Consider the following 12,121-nt stretch of genomic DNA (forward strand, 5'->3'; position numbering starts at 1 on the left):
TATTCTGTCTAACTTTGATTTATCTAATTTGGTAGGGTAAATGGGAAAAATATAATAATCTAACTTTACTAGGTCATGCATGTTACTAACTGAACGTAAAATAGAAAATAATAAATAACAATCTGATTTTACTGTTAGCTACCGTCCCACAGCATGCTAAAACAACGCTGCGTAAAACGGCGGCAGTTGAACCGTGAAAGGTCACAAACCTATCGAAGAAACGGAAGCCTTTCGTCTTTCGAGACAAGATCGTGTTCAATACACCGTGTTCAAGCGCCGCCTGAACTACGCACACCAGTTCACCCCACCAGCATGCAGGTTCATGCAACAGCTGTCCGGTGTTCGGCGCGGTGGAATCAGCGTCAAGCATCCATTATCGGTTCGTTTTGGCTGTTCCGTTGCAATGAATGAATAATCGTGCCCAAGCATTTGTCGTTTGCAAATGTTTACAAATTCCGTAGTATTTTGCTGAAAAAGTGTACTTTTTCATCCGGCCGGGAGGTGCACATTGTTGAGACTAGGGTAGACTTAATTGTTTTCCATCCTGCGGTGCGATTTTACCGGCTGGAATCGTTCTTTCGTTTGGTTGTGTTTATGGTAGGCAATGTTTATTAAATTGGATTCTTGTAGCTGTTGTAGCATTTTATGCAAGCCTCTATATTAGTTTTAATGTACCTTGAAGCGTTTTTTTTTTTATAATATCTTGTAGCCTTCAACCAAACCACAAGATCCAAAAGACTAGCAACATTTCCAACGCTCAGCAAAAATTAAATTATCAATAACGTCTAAACCTACTCAAGGTTTTGGGTGATGTACTGGATCGGAATAAACCAGTTTGAACTAAACGCAACCAACCGCCAACAAAAAAAACGGATTAACCTCCAAATACCATTGCATTCTCTCCAATTACTACGGCAGTGGTAAATGTAGAATTGACCATGAATGGACCGTGCTCGAAGGCATCGGAATAAATGCAGCATTAATTGAGTGGCATGCAGTGAAGCAAAGAGTGCACCGGTTCGCTCTATGCCGGCATTGCATCAATCAATTTGGACAAGTGCTCGAACGTGTAATGTATAGGTGTAAAACGCTGTTTCTAGTTCTATTCAAATCAGAACTTGGAACAGATAACAAAAAAGTAACCCCAATAAGCTAACTATTAACTGCGCCGGAAGGCAAAGTGCACTTTATGGTTAGCATGTTCTTTCTTTTTGAGCAGTGTTGTTTAGCATCAATATGAAAAAAGAATGCGCAATACATGAAGCTCAGTTTAAAAGTTCAACACGTTTCGAGCAGCTCATATACTGAAGGGCTTAAAATAAAGGGAGGGGACTCGTACATTACAAATGCATCTCCAGCGCAGGGGGAAAAGTGCATAGCGTACCGTACCAACGGAACCAATGTGAGAAGGCCACATGCTGAGAGCATGCATACTAATGAGCGTGGCAGAGCGTCTCACTTCGGCGTAGGTTATTAAACACAACACTTTTGAAGGGCACTCTACAGAACCTTTTCTCATTTCAACACATGGCAATAGTGTTGCTCACGAGAATAATGATCAAAACAGGGAACATTCAGGGTACACAAGCTGCGGGTATTTATGGGTTTAAAATTACATAATTTTACTTCAAAACGACATGTCTAGGGCAGCGACAGTCGAAGCTGGACAAATGTATTAGATCTCAAATTACATTCTACTTTATCAATTGGCTATTTGCATGGTACACTTTATTTTTTGCATAACATTGTCGATCCAATCACTTTTGCATTGTTTGTAACAGATTGGAGCAGATTGCAGGCAAATGTCAAGCGGTTTACATTATAATTTTAACATGATGGAATGCTACCTTAACCAGCTGCGCAAATTCCTCTTATTCCATCAGTGGCTGCTCTCCAATTTATTTTCTACGCAGTTATCTAAGAAACAACATTTCAGCTGGCAGAAGTATCAAATGTCGTACAGTGTGCGGTACAAAATAAACACAAAACCACATCAAGCAGATGATACGTGAGATAAATCAGTTTCATATCGTGCTCGTATCATACGTTTATCACTCCCATCACAGCCAAAAGCAGTAAAATGGTACACTTTGAAGCAATCACCAGCTCACCGGCATGGCCATGTCACATAGGCACATCAACATTACCATGCTCGACCGCAATTGCCTGCCACCATCTTGCTGGTGTGGTTTTAATTGAATTAATATAGGTCGCAAAATGCAACACGACGACGTGTCATCAATTGACCCGAGTGACATCTTCAATTGATTTGGAATTGTTTTCTCGGCAGTGGCACGGCACCCTTCCCGTGCTCTTGGTTGGTTGGTTGAGGTGAGTGCAATTGAATCATCATCGCTTACCGTCGTCAGTTTGAGTAATATTCCCGGAGATGTAAATAATTGGTAGTTAGTACTTTTGAACCACTTTTAACAGTTGGCATAAAATTTAATATCGTAATATTACACTTTCAAAAGGAAAAGGTACATGGCCATCACTAATTTTCTACTGGCAACCCACCCACAGTCTCAGTTGCTGTCAATCAATTTATATTTCCAAATACCTTAAGCGAGGGGAATGGTTGACATGCAAGGAAAAAAGTAAACTTTTATCAACTAATCGAAACAACAACAGGTGAAGAAGGTTGTCATCGTTCAGGTTTCGTGGTGGATCATCGGTTTGTTAAGTTGTGTCGAAAAGTAGGTCATCATTAAACCTTTAATGGAGTCTAGGTCATTGTAATGGAAAGTCCAGCGCGCTATGATAATTTTTTAAAAGTGATATTTTTTTGTAATGAACATCTGTTGTTTTGGAAGTTACTGACGCTTCTCATAAATTTGACTACCATATTATTATGTATTAAAATAAGCTCTCAAAAGCTTATAATGATTTTTAAACCTTGTTATTTGGGACTCATTTGTTCAATACATCGTTATTTAGTGATTGGCGATTAATAAATAAATTATAGGCTTTATAGATTTACCAGTTAAAATGGCCCGGTTACAGGGCTACGCAACGTTTATTGGGACATATACGTCTTATCAACGATATTACAATTGCACTTCAAATAATCATTTTGTTTTTGAATCCTTTGTAAAATATTTTTTTGTGTGCTAATATTATTTATAACAAACATTGCAGTGTATAGGATTCGATAATTTTCATTATTTAATGTACTACAAATTGAATTGTGAATGGTGTACCGGTTGGAATATTTTTTTTATCAAAATACACACTGTTTGCGATAAATTTGATCTTTCGGATCATATGTTCCAGGTAACATCAAGTCCCGTGGTATCTTGGCATACGCCTTATCGAATCCCGGGAATGTCGTATTCTACGAACTCTTTCCGCTCTTCAGCATCTTGAACAGTCTGGACTGTCGGCAGACGCATGTTTTCCCGCAAACACAATGCCCTAAATATGCCCCCCAGCATGCTCCGCCGGATGCACTGCTGCAAGACCTGAACGTTGGTACCAAGCGAAACGATTGACAGTATCTGTCGAAAGTCGCCACATACCAGCACCACCTTATCACCGAACGTTCGGCAAATTCCCATAACGTCCTGCAGGGCGTGATCGAGGGCGCGAGCTTCTAGAGCAGGGGTCTCCAAACTACGGCCCACGAGCCGCATGCGGCCCTCGAGAGCCTAAATTACATCGTAATTTATTATTCGTTGTTCAAACGGTTCACGTATACTAATATGTTGTCCAGCACATCGATAGCATAAGAGTGCTCCGCGTCCACCAGGGAAAATATTTCGGCAACGGATAAGGCGCATTGTAGCAGGTCTGATCCTATCTGCATAAAGTCGGATAACTGCGGCATACTCGCAACATCGTTGGCGTCTTCTGAGGCGCTATTTCGCTAAGGTGCTGATCAATGAGTCGCAGCACCTTGAGGCGTTTGACAGCTCGCAGCAGCCGATTCTGCTCGGAGTGTGTACGGTGCACCGGCTCTGATTTCGCCGGTAAAAGTCTTCAGAAAATCGGTTCACGTTTACAATACGTTCACGTCCTACAATAAAAGAGGATTCTGGGACATTCCCTCCGACAATATAAGGGAAAATAGGTGATGCAGATGTTGAGCATTCCAAATCAACCTGCTTCCTGTAGGGTCCTGGATATTTTGGTGTCGTCCTGCAGAAATCCAGACATCAACAGTACACCATGCGGTCAATAACGATATCAGTCTGGCAGCGGTGTGTGATCCACTGGTTACCCGTACAAACATGCCATGGAAGCTGCAGCAATTAATTTTAAGCTTACTTGTACTTATTTAATCTTTAAATTATTTAGATCACTTTATAAATATTACACAACATATTTTTGAGGTAAACATGGTTGATGTCTTTCGTCCAACGCCTACATCGATGAATCGCTATGTCGGTACAAAGTGTGCAAGAAAACCAACACGCTACAGAAATCATCCAAGCTATCCGCCCCTAACATCAACTCACTTACCAATTTCGTCTCACTATAGAGTGAAAAAGTAACGCTCTATAGTGAGAGATTGAAAATGAGAACCTTTTTGTAAAATTTGTTATAGGATTGTTATCACTACAGCCCTTTATTTTGTGTCTGATTGTTATACGCAAGAAACACATAAATAGTTTTATATATTATTTTTATTATGTGAACCGAACACTGCATCGTAATTTGCTTCAAGTTCGTTCAAGTTGGTTAAATAGCTTCAAGTTTCAGTAATAAAACAAAACAATTTGTACTTCTATTGTACATCAGAAACGTACTCAGTCTTTATAACTTATTCCTATATAACTATATAACCTATATAACCTTATTTTATAGAACTTATTCCACTGTACAATATACTAACTGTACTACATTACCAATATGTTAAGTAACGGCATAACTTGGTGTACACAAAGTTTTTATTAGTAAGATAGCACGAAGTTGACTAATAACAATTGTGAAACAAAAAGCTTTAAGTGTTTTAAACTGCAACCCCCCCCCCCCCCCCCCCCCCCCCGAATGTTTACTGTTACAAGGACATTTTGCTAGATCCAGCACAATAGTCGTATTTGGTGCTTAGTATACAAAACATACTTTTAAAATGAGAATTCCTCTACGAAGCACAAAGTTTTCGCAAACAAACAGTAAACTTTTCTTATGCTTCATGCGACAAAATTCATGTTTTATATCAATATTTCTTTTTTTCTGTTGTTTATCCTGCACCGACCACCGTGGACAAGCGAAGTAACAAATGCTCAGTTTCCGCATGAGTTGCACTTCCTCCATCCTACCAGGAACGGTCAGTGGAACGGACTTGATCAAACAGATGAAACGAAGCTTCAACAAGCAAGCATTGGTTCGGCTCGGGTTGGTTGAGCGCCGACGGAAACAAAGCGGACCGACGGCGAGTGACGCTCCTTTGCTTCCCATTATCATCAGCATTAGCGAGTCTCTTTCGCAGTGCTACTATCGGACGATGCAACTGGTGGGCATACGACGATGCAGTGCACTGTCGTTAAACGACAGTCTTGCAGTCGTGCCACCAGCTTGAAACGCGCCACCCACGGCGGAGTGGCTAGAGATGAGCGGGAAACGAGCAAACTTACTGCTACCGAACATTCCAAGCATACTCTGCGGACGAGGACATGCTGCAAGACGTCGGTCGGGCGCACTGACATTAGCCCGGAAATTGTAAACAGTGGCAGTGCACACAGCGCGGAATGCACTTTCACTACCACCGTGCTGCGCTCCGGTTGGCACGAAAGTCGCAGGATTTATTCGGGGTAAATATGCTGTTCCGGGCGGACGTGACAGAACCGTCCTGCTTCACTCTAATGTCCTTCCGCTCCCGCCATTGTGTGCGGTGTGGGAAGCTCATTTTTCTTCCGTCGCTCGAGCTTTGCAGCGACGGCTATTTGCTATTCAGTGGATGTTTTCAGCTTACCAGCCAGTCCCATCAGCAGTAAGATCCGCCTGAAGTCGCTACGTCTCCGTGGGAGAAACGCTCGCTTACGAGCTGACCCTGTTGCGTTTTACAGATTTAGTTTCTTTTTTTTTTACTCTGTTCCTTTTTTCCCACTGAACCAGAGGATAGCAACTGGTGCCTCTTAGCGCGTAAAGTTTAGAGGTTTTTGTTTGTTTCATCCTTTAAGACGGGGAGTAAATAGTGAACTGAATAGGGACAACGTTGATATTCGATTTCAATTAAGCTATACTTCATTTGTTGATCCAAACCGTGCTGATATTCAATAGTCAGTAACAACTATTTATATGTAAGAATGAATATGGCTGGTAAGAATGAATATGACGGACAGTCCATGTTGTGATTCTTCACAACATGCCTGTAGAGAGTTCAAGCCTAGAATGGGACCGTCCCTCTGACTGAACTGACTACCCGTCTGCGTGGTAGATAATAAAGTCTGGAAAATCGGTACAGGCCGGTATGTCCACGTTTGTCGTTGACGTCAAATAGAAGAGGAAGAATATACATAGCTAACGATAAAGACACTTGCTTTTCATTCTCATTCTGAAAGCAGTATTCGACTCTCTTCCGCACGCAATTCTTCTCGCTAAACTCGATAAGCTAGGATTTCCCAGCTCGCTCGTACAGTGGCTTAAGTCTTACCTAATTAATCGCACATACATCGTGAAAATTGATAATCACATGTCAAAAGAAATAGTCAGCAGCTCGGGTGTGCCACAAGGAAGCAATATTGGCCCGCTTCTCTTCATATTGTTCATCAACGATGTTACCCGTTCGGCGTTCTGCTTGACTCTAGTTTGAACTTTAAACAGCATATCGATGACGTTGTAGCTAGAGGAAATCAATTACTTGGCGTGGTTATCCGGACAACTAATGAGTTCCGCAACCCCATGTGCATCAAAGCTGTCTACAACTGTATCGTTCGTTCGGTTCTGGAATATTCGTGCGTAGTCTGGAGCCCAACTACCGCTTCTTCAATTGCTCGACTTGAGGCGATTCAACGTAAACTCACGCGATACGCCCTACGCCTACTTCCCTGGCAGGATCGCAATAATCTTCCTCCGTATGCTGCGCGGTGCCGTCTTCTAGGCCTTGAACCTCTTTCGGTTAGAAGACGCAATGCACAGTGTTCTTTCATCGCTGGATTGCTAAATGGCTCTATCGACTCATCACCTTTGTTGCATCGAGTCGATATCTATGCACCATCCCGAACACTTAGGTCTAGAGAAACTCTACGGCTCGCTCAACCCCGTTCCAGCGCTGGTCGGTCTGACCCTATGTTCCGCATGTCGGCTGTCTTCAATACTGTCTCGGATTGCTTCGACTTCGACATCTCGACTCAGTGCTTCAAGGAACGTCTCCGGCTTTTGCCGTGGCCGCAGTGATTTGCGATGCAAATTGTGTTTTTGTTATGTATTTTTTTTAATGAACTGTTACATCTTAATTAGCCCATACGGCCCGTTGAATATTAATAAATAAATAATAATGTAGTTCATAATCTATCCAGAAACACGGCACAAACAATACATACACAAAACATACTTTATTTTATATTCATTTAGTTGACAAGTACTGTTGAAAACGCAACAGTTTGAGCTTTTAGTAACACACTTTAACAAAGGAAAAATAAACCGTTAAAAATCCGAAAATAAACTACAGTCTTTCCCCGAATTACGCGACACTCGATTTAAGTGTTACTCGAGTTACGCGAATTCGAGTTACGCGAATTTTAATTTTTGACAGTTCATATGTCAAATCAGTACAATTTTCTCCTACAATTGTCAAATGAAAATTAAATTGCAATTAGTCCAAAAAATAAAATAACTAATAAAACAGAAATAACATAATTTTCTCCACGAATTGCATTAAAAAGTAATATAGTGCATAAAAGCACTAGATGTAATCATAAACTATGATTATACAAGCATATTTTGGCTGCGAAATGTGATATTCTACTTACGTGAAAATCCGAGTTACGCGAATGTCTCCGGGACGCATTATTCGCGAAACTCGGGGAAAGACTGTATTGCGAACGGAAACAAGATAGACACAAACAAACGATCATCCGAGCATATGATCACGGTGCAATAAGCAGCATCCTCTAAAAATCCAAACGCAGAATCTAAAACAATAATTGAAAGAATCGTCTTACAAGAAAGACAAGATGTAAAAATACAGTAAGTTCGAGCGAGCCCAAAATTGAGAGAATATAAGAACAATCATAAATTTGTAAAGGACACTAGCTATTTAGATCTTAAACATGATAGATCACGTGTCTTAAATACTTTCTCCTTTTTTGTATAACAGTGGAGAAGCCTGCGCGGTGGTAGCAATTTTACTAATAAGCAACGACGAAAACCAAACAAATAATACAAATATTGATTAACGTGATAGGTTAACAAAAAGACTTACAACTATTTAAAGAGTTAATAATCATTAATTTATTTTTTGCTACATCAAACTAATAAACTGAAAAAAGAAAAAGGAACTTTATAGCAAATATGATAGATTCATCAACTTTAGATTTTAATTTCTTCTGAACCTCAACCAAATCTTTAGTTGTTATTTTGGATTCAAATAGAATTAATCAAAATTACGAAAATGATCAAACAAAAAAATAACCATCACCTTTCTTTCCTCCGCTACATAATCTCTCTCCGATTTATTCTCTTTGGTTCGGACAAAACATGTTTTCTCTCCTTTGTTTTCATCTGTTGAATCCTGCTCCTGTTGTTTCGCTTCGTATAATCCTCCACTAATCCGACAGCTTGCCCCTACCGTGGGCACTGTTCCAATAAATGAAAGTGCAAATTGCATCACACTAACAATGACCCCATTTCGCTCTACTAGCATACAGCCGTAGATGCGCACCTGCACCGTACTATTGTCTTAATGCGCGTTTTCTTTCAGGAGCTCCGAAATGTTGCCCCCACTTTAATATGCATCTGGTCGCCGCTAACCACCGACGCCAAATATGGTCCAACAACACATACAACCATCGACACAAACACATATACACACTCCGGCGTGCACACAACGAAGGTGCAGAAAATCTAATTTAAATTCATAACGAATTTTCATCCCCACTACTGCCTCATCGGGAAATTTCGACTATTCTACCGCTAGTGTAGTATGCTGAGATGACTGGAAACCATTCTAGGCTACGAAATGGCAGCGGTTGTGGTAGAATGTTTGGCATGATGTTTGCAACATCTCGAAGCGCCATGCGGAATATGAACGCAAAGGTGCGCTAAGATAGGAAACAACAAGCAAGAATGAGTGAAAAAAGCCCTGCGAAATGTGGCACAGTAATGCCCCTGCAAACTAGCTAAGCGGGAAAAATACAGACAGGACAACTCAGAGACGATGTAGAACTTTGACCAGCGCAACAAGCTAGTGAACGGATTTGCATTGCTTGGGAACATGCGAACAGAGAAAGAAAACAAAAAAGCAATGCTCAACGGTTGTTTGCACACCGACCCGTACTGTAGCTCACCTTGCTGATTCAAACACCCGCTACGCGATTGCATACTGTTAGGCGCTTAGATGATGAAGAAGGAAGGCGAAAGAAATTTGTTCTGCCAAACAAACGCACAACACATTTCCGCTTCAAATTGTCTTTTCCGGCCGTGTGGTTCCGTTTGCTTGCCTCGGACTTGAAGCTTTCAGTGTTCGGTGATGGTTCTAGGTGGATCGTACGTTATGGGACGTTATGCTGCCTGTGTGCTGCTATTGTGTGGAGGAAAACAGCACTCCAAAGCAAATGAAACCCAAGTCAAGAACGGGAACGAAATCAACAAAGCGTACGAAATTAGACTACCACAATAATATAGGGTGTGTGGTATGTTTTATGGTTGTATTTTTCGGCTATCGCACTACCCTTCTTGTGAGGATGTGTTGATATCGTGTTTGATTAGCTAGCAAAGAGAAATGACATGGAAGCTTATGTAAATCGTTGTTAATTCATCGTTTATATAATTCTTTTCTGAAGGTGTTAATCGCTGTTGATTTAACGCTTATAAAATATTGTTTTGTATAAATTAATGTAAAACTACAAAATATTATGATATTTTTATACTATTACTACAAACACATATAATTTTTACTTACCATTTAATACTGTTAACCAAGACGACCTTCAAGACATTATTTTTACATTAAATCATCCCTGAGTAAAACAGGTAGTTTGTAACGCAAGGTCCTACTAAGTGCACCAAATTGCCGCATTGGTGCGGTATTATATTCTAAACTTATGTCGAATGCTGAATTCTCGGATTTAGACACAGTATTCATCCATATTTTGGTGCGTAATCAGTTAGCGTAATTCAGTGTTGTCAAAACTAAACCAATCATTGAGTGTTAGTAATTTAATTAATTTAAATATACCATTTTAGTTGAATTCATATTGGAAGCATCTGCTGGCATAAGTCAATAAAATTAAATAAAAAATCGATTTACGATTTTTTAAACTTTTATCTGTCATTTTAATTTCAAATGTTCAATATGCATTGTTTGAATTATGAACTCGTTTGATGTTTTTGTTCATTATTCATTTATTCCCATTTATTTATTTATTTGTTTATTTATTTTATTTAGATTCTAGTTCAGCTGAATTCTTAATCACGTCTTTTAATCTCTTTATTGATAACTTTAATTTATAAGCCTTTTCTGAGTTCATTATTTTATTGTTAATAATTATGTTTTACTCATTTTCCATGATATTCTATCATTGTTTCATCATCTATTGTCTATCTATCTTATTGTTTAGATGTATTAGTTATTTCGCTTATTCTATATGTTCATTGAGATTATTACTTTTCCTAGGGCACATGATAACTGACTGTACAATTTCTTAGCTTAAATTTGCAAGCCAGACCATCTTATAGCATTACGTGGTACTTGCTTATTAGTCTGGAAAGCCTGTATAGGGCAGCATGGCCACGTAGGCCGTTAAGTCATGAAGTAGATTAAGAATAATAATAATAAGACATTTGCGGTCCATGCTAGTCTATTTACTTATAAATTCCTTGTAACTTAGTTAAATTATTTTTTCTCATTTGGTCTGTAAATGTTTGCCATAAGGTGAAGTGCTCTACCACGGGCTAGTTCCACAATAATATTGGTTTATAGCGCACTTCACTTACCCCAGATATGCCTTTAATATTGCGGAGCATATTCCAATGTGCATGTCACTCCATAGTTAACAAGGCAATCGCCTTTATGAGAGGGGTATACAGAGAGTTTTGTGATCCTTTTCAATTCAAGTTCGTTAACTGTGCTACAGTGCGTTCGATTCTTACTTCAATTTTCTGGGAAATTATTGAAGCTTCACATGATTGACGGCACCTTCTTTGGTATAACCGTGTTATACTTTTAAACAACATTCTGAATGATTTTAAGTGTTAACCGTTACAGATATTAGAAAATGCAAGAAATATTAAGGCATTAAGGCCGGGATAACGGACTGGCAGACGAAGGAGCAGTTTCGGACACTTCTGAGTTTCGGAAGACCGCAAAGCGGTTGTAGCGTCAGATTAGGAAGAAATGTGTCATTTTGTACAGTCTAACCACTATACATTCCAATATGCGTTAATTTAAAATACTAATGTTTATATAGGTAACTTATACACGTCGTGAAACACAAGACATGCCACGTGGCTGCAGTATCAGCGACTTGGTTGATTTATCGGAACATCGCTCAGCGTAAGAATTGCGCGTGTTGTTGTGTAACCAATATTGCCAATTCAACAGCGCATCGTTCAGCTAACCTATTGCGCATGGCTACAGCGCCAGTTACATCGGTGCAGAACATCGATCAACGAACCGATTGCGTAAGTGATATCAATCGCATCTATAGCCACTTCTACTGGCTAAACTGAATCAGACTCTGTACTAAAATCAGATACCACTACGCTATTTCGGACGAGTGTGGTAGAGCTTGGACGACCCCGGTCTACTCCAGACGACTTCGAACGAGTCTGGTAAGTTCTGTTTAGGCTTCGGATATTTTCGAGTGCGTAAAATTCGGTGTAGTGAAATAAATTCGTTTTCCATGATAATTATATAGCTTACAGCTAAACAGTCTTGCACAATCGACCAATGTTTCACAGTTTTTTTTCTGGTACATATGATAAATCCACGATTACGAGTTTTGATCTGGATTACAAA

This window comes from Anopheles gambiae, chromosome 2, assembly GCF_943734735.2.
Source record: "Anopheles gambiae chromosome 2, idAnoGambNW_F1_1, whole genome shotgun sequence".
Lineage (NCBI taxonomy): Eukaryota > Metazoa > Arthropoda > Insecta > Diptera > Culicidae > Anopheles > Anopheles gambiae.